Raw genomic sequence first — 19,426 nt, forward strand, 5'->3', positions numbered from 1 at the left:
GGTGCCAGGTGTGAGACACCTCTCCTCTAGTTGTTGATCAGGATTGTCTCAGAGACCCTCAAAAATAACACACACTGTTTGCATTGCTCTTGGTTGCCCACTAGAACTTAATAGTTGACCCTATTGCTGAAGACAGCCCACCCTTTGGTCACAGGACACAAACAATCAGTTGGACTGATAAGAACCGTGCCCACCCCCGCCCCCACTCCCTCACACTATGGCTAGCTTTCATGACACTGAAATGTACTATGCAGATTGCTGGGAGAAAAAAAATCATCATTCTTACCCAGCTTTACTCTGTGAGCTAAAGTAACATGCTGTGTGGCAACATATGGTCACTGGTATAGTAGTAGCATAAATGTTATGGGAGTAACCAATAGCTTTCTGATGGTATGTAAGGGCTGCCTTACATGAGGAAATGCATTCCTGGTACTGTAAATCTGGTGTCAAAACAACAACAATAATAACAACAATAATAGTAATAATAATGAGAGCTTATAGGTCCTAGAGGTGAACCCATTACTATTATTTGCTAAGTGGACACAGTATCAAACTACCCTCTAAATTCATCTCTCTATCTGTAGAGTAGTACAGCTCTCAGACCACACCATGAGAAGTGTCTCGGTGCAGTGGACAGTGGTTAACTCAGAAACTTACAACTGGTCAAGGGGCAGAAAATAAGTGTCAGTGGAATGGGATGATTTCATATATATCTTTCCCCCAAAAGACTTATAGACCATTACACAAGAGGAGAGAGAGTATAGGAGCCAGCGATGAGGGAAAACCAGAGCAAAACTGTGTCTCCTGGACATGAAAGGAGTGCTGTACTCATAAAGCAAATAGTAGTTATTGTTGCCTGCTACAGGATCAAGGCAGTCAACATCCCAGCATGGAGCAGTGGAAGGAGCTCATGAATACTACCCCTAGGTGAATAGCTACTGATGGGTAAAGGATTCTGGAGGAGAGAGACTCAGTTTTGTTTAAAGGTATAGCCTCTGGTAGGTCAACTATGCTCCAGTGGATGGCCTAATACCCAGGAGTAGATGGGCAGCACAAAGAAGATTTCGGGCACAGGCACAAGGAGGTGGGGAAGGGAGGGTTAATCTGAGAGGAGTTAAGAGGAGGAGTGGGAGGGTATTATGATCAAAATACATCATAAAAATTCTCAAAGAAATAATAAAAATATTATATGTGTATATATAATATATTATTTATTTATTGAAGAAATGGGCAAGAAAAGCTGGGCAATACACAGGATGGAAGAAGAGAATATTACTCATTGCAGTCATTGGGTTTCCAAGGAATGCTGGCTGTGTGGTGAGTGGCTCATCTGGGAGAAACTCACTGTGACCATCATAGAGGGATGGTGCATGTGGCAATGCCTAGGAGATGCTGTCACGTAGCGCCTGGAGTTTGACCTCTCAGTACATCTGGGTAAAGAGAGATTAGCAGCCACAAGGAAAAGGTGTTATTGCTTTGTCCATGACTAAGTATCAACTAAACTCAACTGGTATAAAATTATAAAGAGATTTAGAACCCTGTCTTGCTTTTTGTAAATTCTAAGGTTCTCCATCTCCAGTCTTGGGGTTTCTTTCTGTGGACACTTTGTGACGCCTGGCTTTCATTGGTATCTAATAACATGGGATAAACTTCTCAGCTTTAGAAAGACCCCTTCATTGTTGGATATTTTTAAACTTGTGCTTCTATTTAGGTTTTCCATTAAAATACTTGTTTCCATTTTCAAATCAAGTAAATCATAAAACCAGATCTTTTGTCAGTTTTATTACTTACTGAGAATATGATTTAAATTCTCCTATGATCAATGAACAACCGAGTCCCACAAGTCCTGGTGAAGAAATAACGTTCAAATCATCAACTATCAAACAATTCCAACATCCTTTCAGACTGTTAGATTTTTTTTTTCATGGCATGTCATGTGAACATTCTTATTTGCATTCAGATAGGCAAATAGAATAGACCCTGGAAGCAGGTGAAAAGAAGGAACAGGATGGTAGCCTACCATAGAGGTCCTCTGAGGGACTCCCCCCAGCAGTGGAACAAAACAGATGCTAAGACACTCATCCAAGCTTTGGGCAGAGCACTGGGAGTCTTATGGAAAAGTGAGAGGAGAGGATAGAAGGACCCAGGGGTGACAGGAGTTCCACAAGGAGAACAACAAAGCCAACAAATCTGGGCCCAGGGGGAGCTGTAGAGTGTGATGCATCAACCAAGGGATAATGCACGGAAAGAACCTAAACCCCCTCCCTGTTCAGATGTAGCCAATGAGCAGCTCAGTCTCCATGTGGATGCCCTAGTAAGGAGAGCAGGGGCTGTCTCTGACGTGGACTCTGGTGCTTTCTCACTGATCATTTTCCCCTGGTGGGGCAGCCTTGCAGGGCCACAGAGGAAGAGGATGCAAGCAGTCCTAATGAGCGATCAGATGGCCCCCCCTTTCAGAGGACATGGGGAGGAGGATAAGGGGGAAGAGGGAGGGAGTGTGAGAATGGGAGGAGGATGAGGAAGGGGATTAAAATCCGGATGTAATTAATTATAAAAAACAAAAATTGAAAAAAAATAAATAAAACTGTTTTTAAAAGATGCACAGATTCTTCTTCAGATGCAGTAATACAGGCATGGTGGAAACCAATTTAAGGGTGTGATTGCAGGGATGTCTTGCTTCCCATGTGGGCAGATTAAAGAAATTCCACCATTTGAGCTTTGCTTTCAAATAAGAAAGGAATATAGACTCTCCATGGAGAACACTTACGTTTTAGGGAAAATGATAAATGCTGTTTACATTCAACATGGGACACAAAGAGAAACAAAGAGGATCTGAGAGCAATGCCAGCTTCCCAAACTATCTACAATTCTGGTATCTCACATCTTTCAGACACCACAACACATTAGCATTTCTGGGAATCCCAACTAAAAACTAAGCTGCTGTAATGCCCGCCCTCCTCACCCCCCTACAACACTCTTAGTCTAATGTCAGAGGCAATGGCTGAATAGCCCGGAGACATTCTGAACACAAGCGTGCTTTAGAATTTCGGGCCGTTTCAGCATGTCTTTGTGAGGCAAGGGACAAAAATTGGGAAGATTCTCAGTGTTCGGTTTTGGCCAGATGAGTCCATTCACAAAGACAAAAATGAGATATTTCATCAGCTCTAACAGGCTGCCAAGTGAAAGTTCTCATTAGTCACTTAGAAGGGTAGCCAAATAGATCAGCAAGTATGTATTGAGAAAGGTGCAATTCAGCCCTTCATTTCCTTCTCTAGAAGACCAGAGATTTAAAAAAACAAAAACAAAACCAGCTATTTTTTTGAACAGCAAGAAAGAGAAAGTACCATCTTCTGCCAGGAAAACTCTCTTAGAGCCATCCCACAATCACTAATAAATGGGAAAACACTCAGGTTGTGTCTAATCACTGTGTCCTTCAAGTGCAACCTCAAGTAACCCTCATGATAGCTTATTAGCTTACCTTGCCTTCTGGTACTTTGTTCCCTTCATTAGAAACTACAACCTACAGGTAATCGCTTGTCTTTGCTATTGTTCTACCTTTCATAGTAAACATACCACAAACTATCCACAGAAAGCTCCATGTCATCACAAGCAATATTCATTTCTGGGCCACTGATTTGGGGGATTTTTGATGGTATTTTAGACTAGCGTACGAATCCATCACATGAAATCAGTTTCCAGACCACACAATGATAGCAAATTCGGCCGGAGACATGAATCATTTCCTCTTAATTACAAAATGGCATCTCAGTAGATCAACCCTTCTCATGAACAATGGACAAAACACACTGGAAGGATTTTACTACCTCAAAATCTTGCATGCAATCTTCTTTTCTTAATAAAAAAAAAATCCATGAGAATTCAGTGGTTTAACAAAACCTATGAAGTACAGAACCGCACATCTGAACAATGGGGCCTTATAATTCCTTAAGAGAGCTCTTGTTGGTTGAGATCTAATTCTCTGAACTAAGTTCCAGATCTTCATTTAAGATATTTTCACCAAGTGCAGTACTACAATAGATGGCCTTTCAGAAGGCAACACAGGCCCAAGCAGGGTCTGTTCTGGAGTTGATAACCCTCCGTGGGATGGGCAGTAGGAAGGGTGGGAAACAAGGGGAAGGGAAAGGATTTGCCAGACAGAAAGCATATTTCAAAGTAATATTTAAACCTTTGGGACTGACCTTTTCATTATTCGGCTATAAAAGAAAAACAGGATGCCATGTTTTCAAGTTTCTGATATAAGGTCACATCTAATAGAAATAATATTCTTATTAATAGTATCCTATAATTTTTAACCTATAGTTCCCTCGTGGAATTTTTTCTATCAACAGTGTTGTTTTTTGTGCTTAATGAGAAATGATTGATTAGAGCATAAACACTACTTCTATATAATGAATAGATAGCAAGGCTGGTTTTCTTCTCGGTGTATTTAATTTACCCTCTTTGACAAGTAAGATGATAAATGTCTCTGCATTTGTATTCTTCCTTCCTGTCTTTTATCACACTCACTGATGAAAAGAATCAAACAATGCAAATGCTGCACAATCTCACATATTTTATGATATAATTCCCTTTATAAACTTAAATATTGTAAAGTTCCAGATCCTACCTTTGAAGTGGGTCTTCTTACCTGAGGCGTGCTATTTCTTTTTAATTCTTCAAGCCAAGCATTGTCTTATCGTTGCTCTGTGGACTGAACAGTGGGGGAAAATGTTAACAAGACATCAGTTGCCATCAATCACAGTAGATGTCAATAAGTTAACAGAGTCCCTGATGGGACACACAATTTCAGAGAGAGCCCTGCAAGGAAGACAAATTATGAATGCATTTGCCAAAACAGCTCTCTGTTGGGTTCTATCAAAAGTGACACCAGAGAGGTGACTATGGTGACTGACTATACATCACATTAATGGATTCTAACCTGAAGAGTCAGTCTGAATCCTGTTTTCAGAGAGAGGGGATTGTTTTCAGACAGAGAGAAATGCAGATAGTCAGGTAAACATACAAACACACATACAAGCATGCATGCATACATGCATACATTCCTACAGGCATACAAACAGGCATATATATAGGCATTCCTACTTGCAGGGTGGGCAAAAAAATTCTCTGGCCGTGAGCTTTTGAATGTACTTAGCTTTTTCTATTAAGAAGCATAAGAGTTCTTTTGCCCTTATTTACAGACCCTCCTTCTCAGTAAAGATCAGCAAGAGCTGATAAGAACAGCTGGAATCTGAGAAGAAAAAAAAAAATCACACCTGCAACAGTGCAACATCTCAGTCACAGGCAGCCCCTCCCCTCCTCTGCAAACCTCAGCATCTCCTAAGCAAATATTCAAGAGAGGAGTTAGCCAGGAAAAGATACCCGGAATGGGAAGCAGAGAAGTCACACTGAGCAAGCACATCACATCTCACCCTTCAGAGGAGCAATTCAGTGCCACCCAGGACTTCCTAAGAGAGCATTTGTATCTTTTTGGACTTGGTATTTTTGGAAACAGAACTCACACTATTAACCACTGAAAACATCTTTCAGAAAAGACAAACAAGTATCAATTCAGCAACTCTGGGCTGCACTCAAATGTTGGGACATCATGAACCGCAAAATGACTCCAGAAATAAAGCAAAAAGGCATGTAGTGAGTTCAACTGCTTCAGTTTATGCATGGGTTATGAAATTTTATGTCTTAAACTTTAAAAGACGCCTTACCTTAGGTACATGTAAAGCTTTCTTGAAGTTCCTTGCATCTAATGTACTATTACTTTATCAGGACAGACCCTTAGTGTTCTGTTAGTCAGTGATTCTTGGAATTAAATCAGTTTTAAAGTAATAAAGGTTTTCTTTCCTTAATGTTTGATTACCACTTTAAAAAGAAAACATCTTCTAAAATCGTGTTAGAGAGAATCTATAAAAGTTTGAAGCTATGTCTTCAGTAACAGCTCAACAGCTCTCATTGGGCACATGATATGCATACATGGCAATGAATGTACATACCAAATAATAAAATAAATAAAAGCCTAAAACATAAATAAGATCCTCCTACTAGAAATTCCAGTTCACATCCTGATGGGGCTACAGCCTGAAATATCAGAAGCCACTATAAAATATAGTATTATAGGATATCATCAACTTTCAGACAAAGGTATATTTAATTCTACAAGAAAGCTGTAAGACGGCTTCCCACAGGAGGACCACTGACTAGAACCTTAAAGATGGGTAAGAAAAGCATTCTGGGTAGAAAGAACATTTGGTGCAAAGTAAATAGCAAGGACAAAGTGTGGAGAATATACCGACAGAGCAGTGAAACGTCAGGGAAGTGAAGAGGTTGCTGAGGTAATAGCTCAGACATCTCTAGGCTATAGCTAAGTCGGGAGTAAAGCAATGAAAGATGTGTCAATGAAGTTAAAGCCCTTTTATTTCTTTTTGAGACATACCATGCAACATCTAATGAGACACTACAGTGGCCCAGACTCCATCCATATAACAAGTTATATAACAATTTAGTGCAGGCCTGTAATTCCGGCATTTGAAATCTTGAGGTAGGAGCTCAAGACAGGATTAGAGGCAGTCACGGGGAAAAGGGTAAACTAAGTCAAAAGCTTTAGGAAGGTTTCATATGTGCCTACTCTGTGACTGCCAGGAAGAAGGATATAGCCCTGAGTGGAGCTCCGCATGACACTCGCACATCCATGAACGTCTGTGGTATCCATGCCACCACTGTGGAGTAGGGTGGAGGCTCCATGGTTCCTATAACAAAATCTTTCTTGGTTTTCCTGACAACTGGCCATTGGAAAACAACAACAACAACAACAACAAAGAATGAGATACATTGGACAGCATGCAAATTGTTATTTAAATGTAATTCAGTCAAGGCAAGATGCTCTGACAAAGTGTGGATTCAAATTAGTGAAGAGAAATGATGCCATCCTGCTGTTTGTGTATGACCAACAAAGAATCGTTACATCTCAGGCCTCCTGTGTTAATTTCAAGCCCCAAGAAAATGACCACCAACGTAGTACATATTAATTTTACCACCTTTCCAATAATTATGCCAAAAATTCTCAGGAAGTGAATTTTGTCACATTCATTACCCTTGTAGTGACAAGTACACCCATGGCTTTCACCACATGGAAACACATTTAGGTCAGCCGAGTAGGGTAATTGATCATCGCCAGACTATTTTACCAATAACCAAGTAACAATTTAATTTTCTTTTCCAAAGTGGTATTAACTTACCGTATTAAATAAAACCAATCCTTAGTCAAAAGGTCAAGAAGAAATTTGAGGCATTTCAGAAAAGATGAATGACATCGAGGTAAAAACCAAATGCAAAGGCCACCGCACACATAGTAAACCAATTACAGTAAAATGGAGTCAATGGTATTTAGCAAAATTGCAATAACTCAGAAAAAGCAAATAACTGCCATAGCCACTCGGCCCTAAAGAGAACTGTTATTGATGAACACATTTTTAGTTTTTGCTTCATTTCTTTGTTTATTTGGGTTTTGTAAAAATGAGAGTTCATGTTATTCAGTGTAGCTAAAATCAATTATTGTATACACTATTAGGCAATAATTACCTGCAAGTGTGGACACTCATGTTTGCATCTGGTTCACAATTTATGGTGTAATTATGAAGGCTTTTATAGATTGTTTAGAGATTGTGTTCTGAAAGTTGGCCTCCTTACTGACAGGACATTGAAACATTGAACATTTGAGGCCTCACACCAATTTTATTTTTCAGTTGAGACAATAATTTTATGTTATAATCTCAAGAAAAATTGAATTCAGAAATGCTCCTCAAAACATCAACTTTGAAATCTTTTACATGTAATATTTTATATGTGTGCATATGTATATGTATATGTATACCCATATTATACATATATGCAGCATAAACTTATCTTGCTCTTCTTAAAAAATTTTTAGCTTTACTCATCTTATTGTGAGTATTTTACCAGAATGGACTTGCACTAAGTATGTGGCTGGTGCCTGTGGGAATCAGAAGAGAGGATCACATCACCAGAACTAGAGGTACAGACGGTTATGGACCACCACGTTGTTATTAGGAATCAAACCCATGTCCTCTGCAAGGGCAACAACTGTTTCTAAACACTGAGACCTCTCTCCAGCCCCCATCTTGCTCTTTTATGCCTACAAAATGATAGTAACTTATAATTGTAAAAATGTCTTTGGCTTTGCCAAAAGTTTAGTGTGTACTAATTAGGTTAATCCATAAATTTTTCTTTTAGGATTTCCTGCTTTTGACATTTCAGATTGAACTTGTAGCCAATTCACACATATTAACTGGGTAGAAAAAGATAAACATTCCCATTAGAATTGATGTCTTATCTTATGCTTCTCCAGCATACATCTGCCATACAATAGCCAATTTTGGCATCGTAAAAAGCCAAACTAAATTTGAAACCTAGTTCTCCCCATTTCTGTGCCTAAGAAAAACACATTTCAAACAACAGACTGTATAGTTTAAAATAAAAGTTTTCGCAAATAATATCACAACTATATGTCTTTAGGAGGGGCCCTCTTCAGTTATAACCTAGCTTAGCTGGAGTTCTGGTGACACAAGGCTCTAACTTCTGGCCCCAAGTTTACCATCATTTTACTCGGGCTGGAGAGACGGCACAGTGGATAAGAGCACTGTCTGCTCTACTAGACGTCCTGAGTTCAACTGCCAGCAACCCCATGGTGGCTCACAACCATCTACAATGTGATCTTATGTATTCTTCTGGCATGTAAGTGTACATACAGATAGACTACTTGCATACATAAAATAAATACATCTTTTTTTTAAAGATTAGTAAATTTGTTGGGACTTAGGAAAGCTCTACATGACTTTTGAAATATAAGAGTGGACCAGAGGTGGTGGTGCACATTTGTAACCCCAGCTACTCAGGATGCTAAAGAAATAGGACCATGATTTCAGGCCCACTCTGGGCAACTTAGTGAGACTTTATCTCAAAATAGAAGTAAAAAGAGTCTAGGGAGGCTGGGCAGATCACTCAGCAGTTGAAGTACTTACTATACAAGTAAAGAGGAACTGGGGTGAACCCTCAGAACCAATGCAAAGGTTGGGGGTCTACTCTGCCAGAGGCAAGGCAGTTCATCTGCAATTCTAGCCTCCGAATGCAGAATAGGAACCCCAGAGCCAGCTGGAAGTGACTCTATCCAGACTAGAAGGCTCTGGCTTTGATTCAAAGACCCAGCCTCAGAAAGAATAAGGTGCAGAATCATTGAGGGAGACTCTTAGCTGTACAGCAATTTCCCAATCAGAGATCTGTCAGAATATGCAGCTCTGCCCCACCTATAAGGCCAGCACATGATGAGTACAATAAAACTTTAAGTTAAACTCAGTCCATTTCAATCAGTGGAGTCTTATTTCATTTAAAAAAAATTATTAGTGTATTCAGAACAGCAAAGCAACAAAGATTTAAGTGCTCATATAAGTGCAAATAGAAATAAAGTAAGTTTACGTAGTCTAGGGAAGGAAAGCCTAAAGGAAACTAGTTAAATATCAATGAATATATGAAGGTCCTAAAGATTTCACATAGCATAATAGTCAGGAATGATTTTTTTCAAGTTCACTAAACACACAGCAACAAAGAGAGAGATGTTTTTGTGTCTATGTCTGAGGAAATGGGGACAACTGAATGCAGTGTTGGAGAGAACATGGTTCAGCAGCTGTAAAGCAGTCTGGATTCCCACTCTTCTAATAAGCATCCATGGATGGGGCTGATGCAAAGGACCATGGCCACATGGAAAGATGTCTTTAGGACAAGGGTACTTTGTGAGTTTGCCAATTTTTCCTTCTAGAAGGAAGTAGAAAGGAGGAAAAAGACACTGACAAACAACTTGTATGTAGAAGCCAGGAAACTAGAAGCAGGCTGTTGTTAAAATTTCTTCTTGTGGAGAGATGGAGAGGACATAGGCCATTGTACATGTATACGTATACTGTATAACATAGGCCATTGTATATGTATACGTATACTGTATAACATAGGCCATTGTACATGTATACATATACTGTATAACATAGGTCATTGTACATGTATATGTATACTGTATAACATAGGCCATTGTACATGTATATGTATACTGTATAACATAGGCCATTGTATATGTATACGTATACTGTATAATATAGGCCATAGGCATGGGGGGATGCAGTCGATGGGAGGATAGTAGAATATAGATGGAATGAAAATAGGGAGGAGGAGGAAGAGTACTGGAGGCAGAATGGTCCACGCAGGTAGTGGGATGATGGGCTAGGAGAATGAGGAAGGCCTCACCAAAATGAAGTAGGCATGAAGAAGCTGCCTGGGAAATGATCTCGCAATCCAATTTAAAAGGGTAAAATAAGAGGTAATAGTGGCACATATGGGATATGAAAGTACAGGGAGACAATGCAGAGAGCTGAAGTTTAAGTACAAATAGGAACAGGAAGGGAAAAAGGGGAATATGGAGAGGATTAACCAAAACTAATGATATATGAAAAAGCATTTTGAAATTCCACTGTTTTGTAAGTTAATTAAAAATAGTTTTTTCAACTTTTCTCTTTTATTAAAAATAGTTTCTTTTCACATACAATATATCTTTATTACAATTTCTCCTCCCTCTCCTCCCAGTTCCTCCCCACCTCCTCTCCCTTAAGGATCCACTCTTTTTCTGTCTCTCATTAGACATTTCTAAGGGATAACAACAGAACATAACAAAATAAAATACATTTTTAGAGAGTTTGAGCAGAAGTACCCTCTCATCTGCGAGTAATGATGCTCCCAGAAGATCTGAGTTATTAAAATTAAAATCTTAGTGCTGGGAACAGGTCAGTGAAGCCCTGGAGGCACCTAAAAAGATACAGGCTAGTTCCCTGCCAAAACTAGATAGTAAGACTCCATTTCTGAAGGTACCATATATTTTGTTTGCAGGACAGAGAAATGAATTTGAACTGGCCAGGAGACTCTCTCTACCTGCTGGTTGGCTTTCAAAGCTTAAAGTTGTCATGCAGACTGCTGGGAGAGAAAAGACATCCTTGGTCTTACCTAGCACTAGACTCCAGTGCAATACTGACAGGCCACGCAAGATGTGCCTACTGGTGTAATAGAGGCAAGAGTGTTTAAGGGCATCACCACCTGCTCTCTGGATTGGATGTGAGGCCTGCTCTACAGAGGGGTAATCCATACCTGATACTATGAAGTCAATACTCATGGCTAGAGACAACATAAACCCAAAGGGAGAATCTATTGACAATGTTTTCCAAATGGTTATATTGTCAAACTGCCTCCTGAATATTTATGTTTATATTTATATTTATATTCATATTTATATTTATATTTATATTTATATTTATATACATAGAATTCCACTGCCCTCAACTTTAGTCAAAGAAGCTTCTTACTGTAGTGGGTAATGGTTAATGATGAGAATACGTAGCTGAGTTCTCCTCTGTAGTTAGACCATCTATATCAACCTCCCCACCCAAGGTTCAGGAAACATCACAGAAGAGGGGCGGAATGAATGAAAGAGCCAAGACACAGGGAAGAATGCTATGACATGAACATGGCTATCGCACGCATGAATTTACCTCAGCTGTGTACAAGGCCTGCACAAGATCAAGCCAGTTAAAAATTTCAGTATGAGGGTGGGGCTCATAAGGCCCCAGCCCTGACTGAGGAACTACTGGTAGTTAACTGGCAGGGAGTTAATTTTCTTCAGAAGTATGGCCACTAATATATTCACCACAGCTCAGTGGATGACCCCATGTCCATGAATGGAAGGCCAGTACTAATGGGATTTGATAAGTTAAAGGTTGATTAATTAATTAATTAATTAATTAGTTGGTTACTTAAAAATTACATGTTACAGTTCTGGGAATTTAAGTAAGATATTATCCTAATGTTTAAGCAACTAACAGTCTTGGGAATAACTGTAAATGTTTATGTGTATGTGGACATGAGTAGGTGTAGGGGAGGTGGAGATGAGAGGGAACAAAGATGACCTCTGGGTATGAACTGGAGATGGCACCTCACTCATGGGTGAGCAGATTGACCTTACTGTGAATACAGGAACCCAAATCCCTGATGGACATCTTTCCTGTAATGCAATCTCCAGACAACGATACCACCAACCAAAGCAGAGAAGCCAACAAGGGAAGTGGGACATCCAACTTTATGTATTTAAAATATAAAATCTACATATAATACATCTAGGAAGGAAAAGTGTGTGTGTGTGTGTATGTGTGTGTGTGTGTGTATTCCACGTGTGTGCATCTATGTGTGTGTTTAAGCCACAGGTCAACCTCTGGTATCCTTCCTGTGGGGCTGTCCATGTTATTTTTGGACAGGGTCTCTCACTGGGACCTGTGCTTGATGAGTGGGCCAAGATGGGTGGCCACTAAGTCTCGGGGACATCCTATCTCTATCTCCCCAGCATTGGAAGCACAAGTGCATGCCACTATGCCCAGCTTTGTACATCAGTTCAGGGGATTGAACTCAGATCCTTGGGCTTCATAGGCAAACACTTTACTAACTGAGCTATCCAAAGAAAAGATTTCAAGGCAAACAAAACATGTTTTATAAAGTCATGGTCATATGGAAAATTATTATTTAATAGGTACCAATTTTGATCTCAGATAATGAAAATGTTCTGAAAATGCAGTGGATGGTGTGTATGTCCTTAATGCTACTTACTGTACACTTAAATGATTAAAATATTTTTTGTGATTAAGTATATTTCACCACAATAGTTTAAAAAAGCCAACAACAGTACAAATTCTAGATCTGCAAATTAATAAAAATGATACAATGGTTGCAGGAAAATATTCACTTTATACCCATAACTCCTCCATCAATATTTTTATGTCCTTTAAAAATCAAGAAAACAGGTGGATGAAGAGAACAGAAAATCATCCCTTCACAGATCATTTGCTGGTTCACCCTCTCACACCTCCTCCACTATTGGATAGCTATCCTTTCTCCAGCTCCAGACAGGGCTCCAGCATAGCAGTGAAAAGACAATAAGGACCTCATTAACCCTTCTGCACCACAAAGCTTCTGATTCTGTGCAGAAGACACACTGCTCAAGTAATCACAGCACTGGGGCTGAGGAACCAGGACCGAAAGGCAGCCTTGTGCTTCTCCTCGAGAGGCCTAAGACAAGGACTGGCTTAGTGCAAGGCCACTTTCCTGGGGGAAAGAAAGGGCAGCTGTGCTGAGACCTCAGGCGGGATAAGGGACAGTGTAGAAAGAGCTAGGCATCCAGAGGCTGGCCAGATGTGGCTTGGAGGGGCAGGCAGAGGCCTAACTCCCAGAGCCCTGCAGCTGTTTAGGGCGATGAGAGCCACTGATGTGTACTAAGGATGTAGGAACTGGGACAAGATGATCTGGTCAGAAAGGATACTCATGTTAAAAGCTACCAACTGAAGAATGAAGTGAAGAATTCTGTGTGGGCTCCTGTGCAGTTATAAACACAGAGGAAGTCTTGAACACTTCTAGATGAAAGGCAGAACTCAGAAGAGCAAAGAATTATCATGATCAATTAGGAAACTGAAGCAGACTTCTGTCAAATTTTTTGTTGTTCATCAAAATCTTTAAGATCCCATTATATAATCTACTAAAAGAGAAATTATAGTAAGAGTGAGTTACCTGGAATTGCAGGCCTAGTAAATTAAGTTGCAGATATTTGGGGTGGAAAAAGCACCGTAGAAATCTTTGAGCAAATAAAGTATATTAAACTTCACATATAAGATTATTTAGTCATTGTTTGCTGACACAGAAAAATTTAATTACTGAACTAATTTGATTAGTATTTAAGAACTTGAATCAATAAGCACTCATAAGATTTCTTCCATCAAATTATGGTTATCAGCTAAATACTATTAAATGGAAAACCACCTACTCAGTATCACATGCTAAGAGAAAATAGATCTGGTAAAAAAAAAATAAAAATTCTACTTTGTATTTGCTTTAAATAAATATATTTAAATACATTTGGAGACCTCCTAGTGGATGCCTGTAAAATAGACTAGTAATAACCCCATGTACACCATGGCTCCTTCACTATCTGAGTGAGATTTGTTCCACCTCTCTGTGCAAATGTCAAAATTCAAGAATACACAACCCTTTATAGAAAATACCATAACATTTGGACATACATAGCACATCCTCCTGAATTCTTTAAATCACTTCTAGATCACTTAGACTACCCAATGCCATGTAAAGCTATGGAAATAGTGACTGTAGTTTTTGTTTGCTTGTTTTTTGAGACAGAGTTTCTATGAGTAACCTTGGATGTCCTCCCCAAGTGCTAGGATTACAGCCATGGGCCACTGTGCCTGGCTCAACAGCAGCTGTATTGTACTGACTAGGGAAGACTCACATGAAGGACAGTCATACATGCTCCATAGAGATAATTTCTTAAAAATATTTCCATTCCTAATTGGCTGAATTCAAGGGTTCAGAGCCCATGTATACCAAAAGCTAACTGTGTTGTATATTCTCTTAACACATTTTTCTGATATAAATTCAGTTTAGAAATCAGGCACATTAAATATTTTCAATAATGAGCCAGGCGTGGTGGCGCACGCCTTTAATCCCAGCACTTGGGAGGCAGAGGCAGGCAGATCGCTGTGAGTTCGAGGCCAGCCTGGACTAAAAAGTGAGTCCAGGACAGTCATGGCTACACAGAGAAACCCTGTCTCGAAAAACCAAACACACACACACACACACTAAATATTTTCAATAATGATTAATTGTCAAGTGGGAGAGATGGCTCATTGGTTAAGAACATGCAGAGACTGCTCTTCCAGAGGACCTGAGTTCGATTCCCAGCACTCACAGGCCAGCTCATTACCATTTGTAACTCAAGCTCCAAGGGATCCACATCCTCTTCTGGTCTCTGCAGGCTCCAAGTATCCACATAGTACACAGTCATACTTGTAGGCAAGACATTCATACAAGAAAATAATAATAATAATTATTATTATTATTATAAAATTATAGCAATATACTGCTATAAAAGTTATTTCAAATGCATGAATTCTTATTTCTAGACATCTTTTAATATTTTCAATTGACTTAGGAAAGATCAAACCTTGCAAAGTGAAACCACAGATTGGGTGGGGCTACTGAAATTAGGATGACCATATGATCAGTAACTTATGCAAACCTTATCTAAGGAAGTGACAGATGGGTCTGTGTCTTTCAAACTCAAGATTTTATATAAGGACAGGAAATATCAAGTTTAAGTGTGTACTGAGATTGACCCCTTAACAGGACAAATCCACACCATCAAAGCTCAACAGCATTTCTTAGACTTGACCTATATAATTTACATAACTCATCTTTTTATCAATTTTTATTTATGCAGATCTGCCAATCTGCCTTAATTATTGACTTAAGCATTAAATTACATAGTCAGAGAAGAGTTTACAGATGCTTCAGCCACATTTAATATAAAAAACTCAAACTCCCTTCATTTTATGGGTCCTCAGCTCGATAGCCTCCTCCCTAATAATTTCACCAACAACTCTTTCAGAGACTGGGCCTCATGAAGATGTAAATTTCAAAGTTTAATATAATTTAATTCAAAACCTGGGAATGTTATTATTCTAAAAATTTATATTCTTAAGTAGATTTCAAAACATTCAAACTTACATGCAACATTCACTTTAAAATATTTAAATGGTCAATTAAATGATCAGTTTATAGCAAAACTGAAGCTTGTGTTCTAGTGTGCTTACTTGTCTTATTGCTTGTGTTGTTATGATTGTAAGGCTGACAGTAAAGACAGAAAACAATGCAGTGAACCAGCTTTAGCAACAACAATAAATAAAACTGAATGCATTCCCCATTAAAGAAAAGGGGAGAAAACCTTATGGGAAGTACAGTTTGGCTGTGTTTTCACATTGTCATTAGGAATGAACAAACCTCATATTATAGATGGAATGAGAAGAAGCTGTGAAACTCTTTCCTGGCATTTGAACCAAGACAAGGCATGTTCTCTTCAAAGCTGGCAAATTATTTGGGGCTCAAAATTCTCTGAGATGCTCCACTTTTCCAATCCCCTTTTGATTCATATGCGAACTCATAAGTAGACCCTTCAGTTTTATATTTCCTCACAACTTCCTATTTGACCTGCTCATTGAACTAAACGAAGTACTTTCAGAGGCCATGCTAAAAGGAAAAAGGAAAGGTGCACGAGTTTAGATTTCATTCTGCTTCTCCCATGTTCTCATAATATTGACTGAAGACAGGGTCATCTCACCAAGGATTTTGTTTCTATTTCTTAACCATCCAGGCAGTTATCTACGTATGGATTTTTAAATTTTAGTTGTATTGATTTTTTTTTAACCAGATGGATTTTCTAACCATTACAAAACAAGTTCTACCAATATTTAAATTATAGCTTGGGGTTAGAAAGCTATGCCCACTCACAAGTCAGCCCTCTCTGACAGATGTTTCCAGTAGTAATACCGCAGTGGAGTAGTCTAGTCCTAGTCAATATCAAAATTGCCCTGGGAGTCTTGAATCACTCACTCAGTGCTCTTGTTCAGTTTTCAAATCTAAGGTAATAAAATTGGTTTTAGGGAAATCTGGAATATCGTTAGTTCTACGCCACTGACTCTGGTCCATATATGCAGCCATCCATTTAAAGGAGGTCATCAATAATGAAATTTGGCCTCTATTAAATGTACCATCATTTACAAATAAACCAGTCAAATTATGAATTTAATAGCAGACTGGATGGCATTAGGGAAATTGTTTCCTCTTTGTGTACAAAATGTGTGAAAAAATACTGACCTATCTCTTAAGTTCTCTGGGGATAATTCATGAGGAGTTATCTAAGTGCTATATAAATGTTACTAGTGTTATGAGAGCTTTGTTTTATTGTCATTGGAAGGCCACCATCATAATAAAGAATTCAGGGATTTAGTCAAGAGGTGAATTAACAAAGCAGTGTCTATGATAATACAAGTGCCCTCCGACCTTGGACGACTGACTGAGCTTGAAAAATTGCACACATTGGGATGTGAATGAAATTTACATTTCCAGAGACACAGAGTTTTTGTTCATGTGTTTCCCATTCAATTCTTTTGCTTTGAAAATTATTTCTGTGAAACACAACAGTTTCCAACTGCACTTACATCCTCCCTTGGCAATCAACCATCAGGAAAATTACATATGCAACAAATTTCTCTTACTTTAATGTGATTTTTTTTTTTTTTTTTTTTTTTTTTGGTATTTTTGAGACAAGGTTTCTCTGTATAGCATTGGCTGTCCTGGACTCACTTTGTAGACCTTGAGTTCACATCGATCCTCCTGCCTCTGCCTCCTGAGTGCTGGGATTAAAGGCTTTCGCCACCATATGTAATCATTTTTGTTGCTCTTATAGAACGTAAATGCTTTTCTTTAATTTCAATAAATCATTACCGCATCTGACAAATAATATTATCTGGAGAGATGACACAGCGGTTAAGTGTACTGGGTGCTGATCCAAAGGTCTGAGTTCAATTTCCAGCAACCACATGGTGACTCACAACCATCTATGATGGAATCTGATGCCCTGTTCTTTCGGATGCTCTCTTCTGTCCTGCAGGCATACATACAATAGAATGCTATATACATAAATCAATAAATCTTTAAAAAATAATATTATCATAAACTAAACACTTTCCTAGGTTTTGATGATAACAATAACTAAAATAGAAATCCCTAGTCTCACATGGGTTACATTCACATGGGGTAAAAACATATAGACATCAGAATAAGCATATAAACAATATAATATGTTAGAAGAAAAAATAAGTATAGTGAAAAATTATGGGAGGCAAAGATGAAGAAGGACTACAGTTTTAATTAAGAGACCACTACCTTGTTAAAAGTAACATTAGGGGCTAAGAAGATGACTCAGTTGGTAAAATGCCTGCCGGGCAAGCAGGATAACCTAAGTTCATATCCCCAACACTCATAGAAAGCCAGATGTGATGTTATTTATCCATAAGTCCAGGACTCTGGTGTCAGAGAAAGACCGATCCCCAGAGCTTGCTGGCAAGCAAGTTTAATCAATTGGTGAGCTATGGCATCAAAAGAGAGACCTGTCTCACAACCAAAGTGGACAGTGACAGAGGAAAACACTCAGTGTTGATCTCTGATCACACACACACACACACGCACACACACACACACACACACACACACACACACTCACTCACACACTCACACACCCTGAGCAGAGGGGCTATTGGAGAAGCACTTTGCAGGCTGAGCAAGACAGTCTGGCAAATACAAAAGCCCAGAAGTAGTTGTGGCTGTTTGAATAAAAATGCCTCCCATAGGCTCGCAGGGAGTGGCATGACTGGGAGGCGTGGCCTTCCTGGAGTAGGTGCAGCTTTATTGAAGAGATGATGTCACTGGGGGTTAGCGAAAGCCAGGCCCAGTGTCACTCTCTTCTTACTGCCTGCAGATCCAGCAGTGGTTTACAGCAAGGAGGCAGAACATGGGCAAAAGAAAGGAAGAGGAAAAGCCAGAGATGGCACAGAGTGGCACCATGTGACCTAGAGCTAGCACCTTCTTGCAAGGCTTTTGGCTTTCACTTTGAGTGAAGTGAGAACCCTTGAAGGGGTTCTGGAAGAATGGAACAGACTGTTCTGAGAAGAAGCTGACAAGGAGCCATGAGGAGAGAAGTAGCCTCCTTAAGAGATCAGTGCAGCACTCCAGAGCTGATGTCACATGGGTGGAGAATTAGGGTTCAGTCATCAGACAGGCCCTTCATCTAGGTGTGGCTGATTATCTGAGCTAATACTTGAGTCTTCATCGAAAGGTCTGTCCTTTAAGTGTTTCATGTCTCTCTTTCTTCCAGTCAGTAATAATGTTTTTCCTCACATCAAATAATTTTAGAAAGAATCAAAACATGTCAACTTTGCATATACTCAGGTCAGTGGATAACCCATTCTTCCAAATACAAATGACTTGAGTAGAATCTGAGTCTATGTCAGTTCTCAGTAAACTCACCTGCATCCTTCCCACAGGTTCTGCACAATAGTACAGATGAGATATTTACATATAATTTCATAGGGTGGTTTTTTTGTTGTTGTTGTTTTTGTATTTTAAGAATCTCCCTTTGTAGACTAGGCTAGCCTAGACCTCACTATGCTATATAGTGTAGCTTGGTCTTGAATTCAAAGTAACCCTCCTGCCTTAGTCTCTCAAGTGCTGGAATTATAGGCATGCACCACTACACCAATCTCTCACCCATCTTCAAATCATTAGAATTTTAAAAATCATCACTCAAAGGTCTGAGTACCATTGGTTATAGGCCATGAAAATTGATTTTTAGCACAACTAAGAACTTGCTTGACTAGGTCATGCTGGTGCCAGAGACTACAGTGACTGGGGACCT

At 39.2% G+C, this 19,426-nt stretch overlaps 1 protein-coding gene across 32 annotated transcripts in view; it reads right to left on the reverse strand.

Annotated features, from left to right (window-relative positions):
• Positions 1–19,426, reverse strand: part of NRCAM (neuronal cell adhesion molecule) — a 269,027-nt gene that overhangs the window by 137,665 nt on the left and 111,936 nt on the right. For 30 of the 32 annotated variants that reach the window (XM_084793751.1, XM_084793731.1, XM_084793759.1 and 27 more), the window contains one exon: positions 4,649–4,711. The gene's annotated coding sequence lies outside the window, so the exon portion shown is untranslated. Of the gene's footprint in view, positions 1–4,627; positions 4,712–19,426 lie in introns of all 32 variants that reach the window. The other 2 variants (XM_084793740.1, XM_084793757.1) reach the window with 1 other exon arrangement.

The sequence above is a fragment of the Acomys minous genome, assembly GCF_964271855.1.
Source record: "Acomys minous genome assembly, chromosome: 8".
NCBI lineage: Eukaryota > Metazoa > Chordata > Mammalia > Rodentia > Muridae > Acomys > Acomys minous.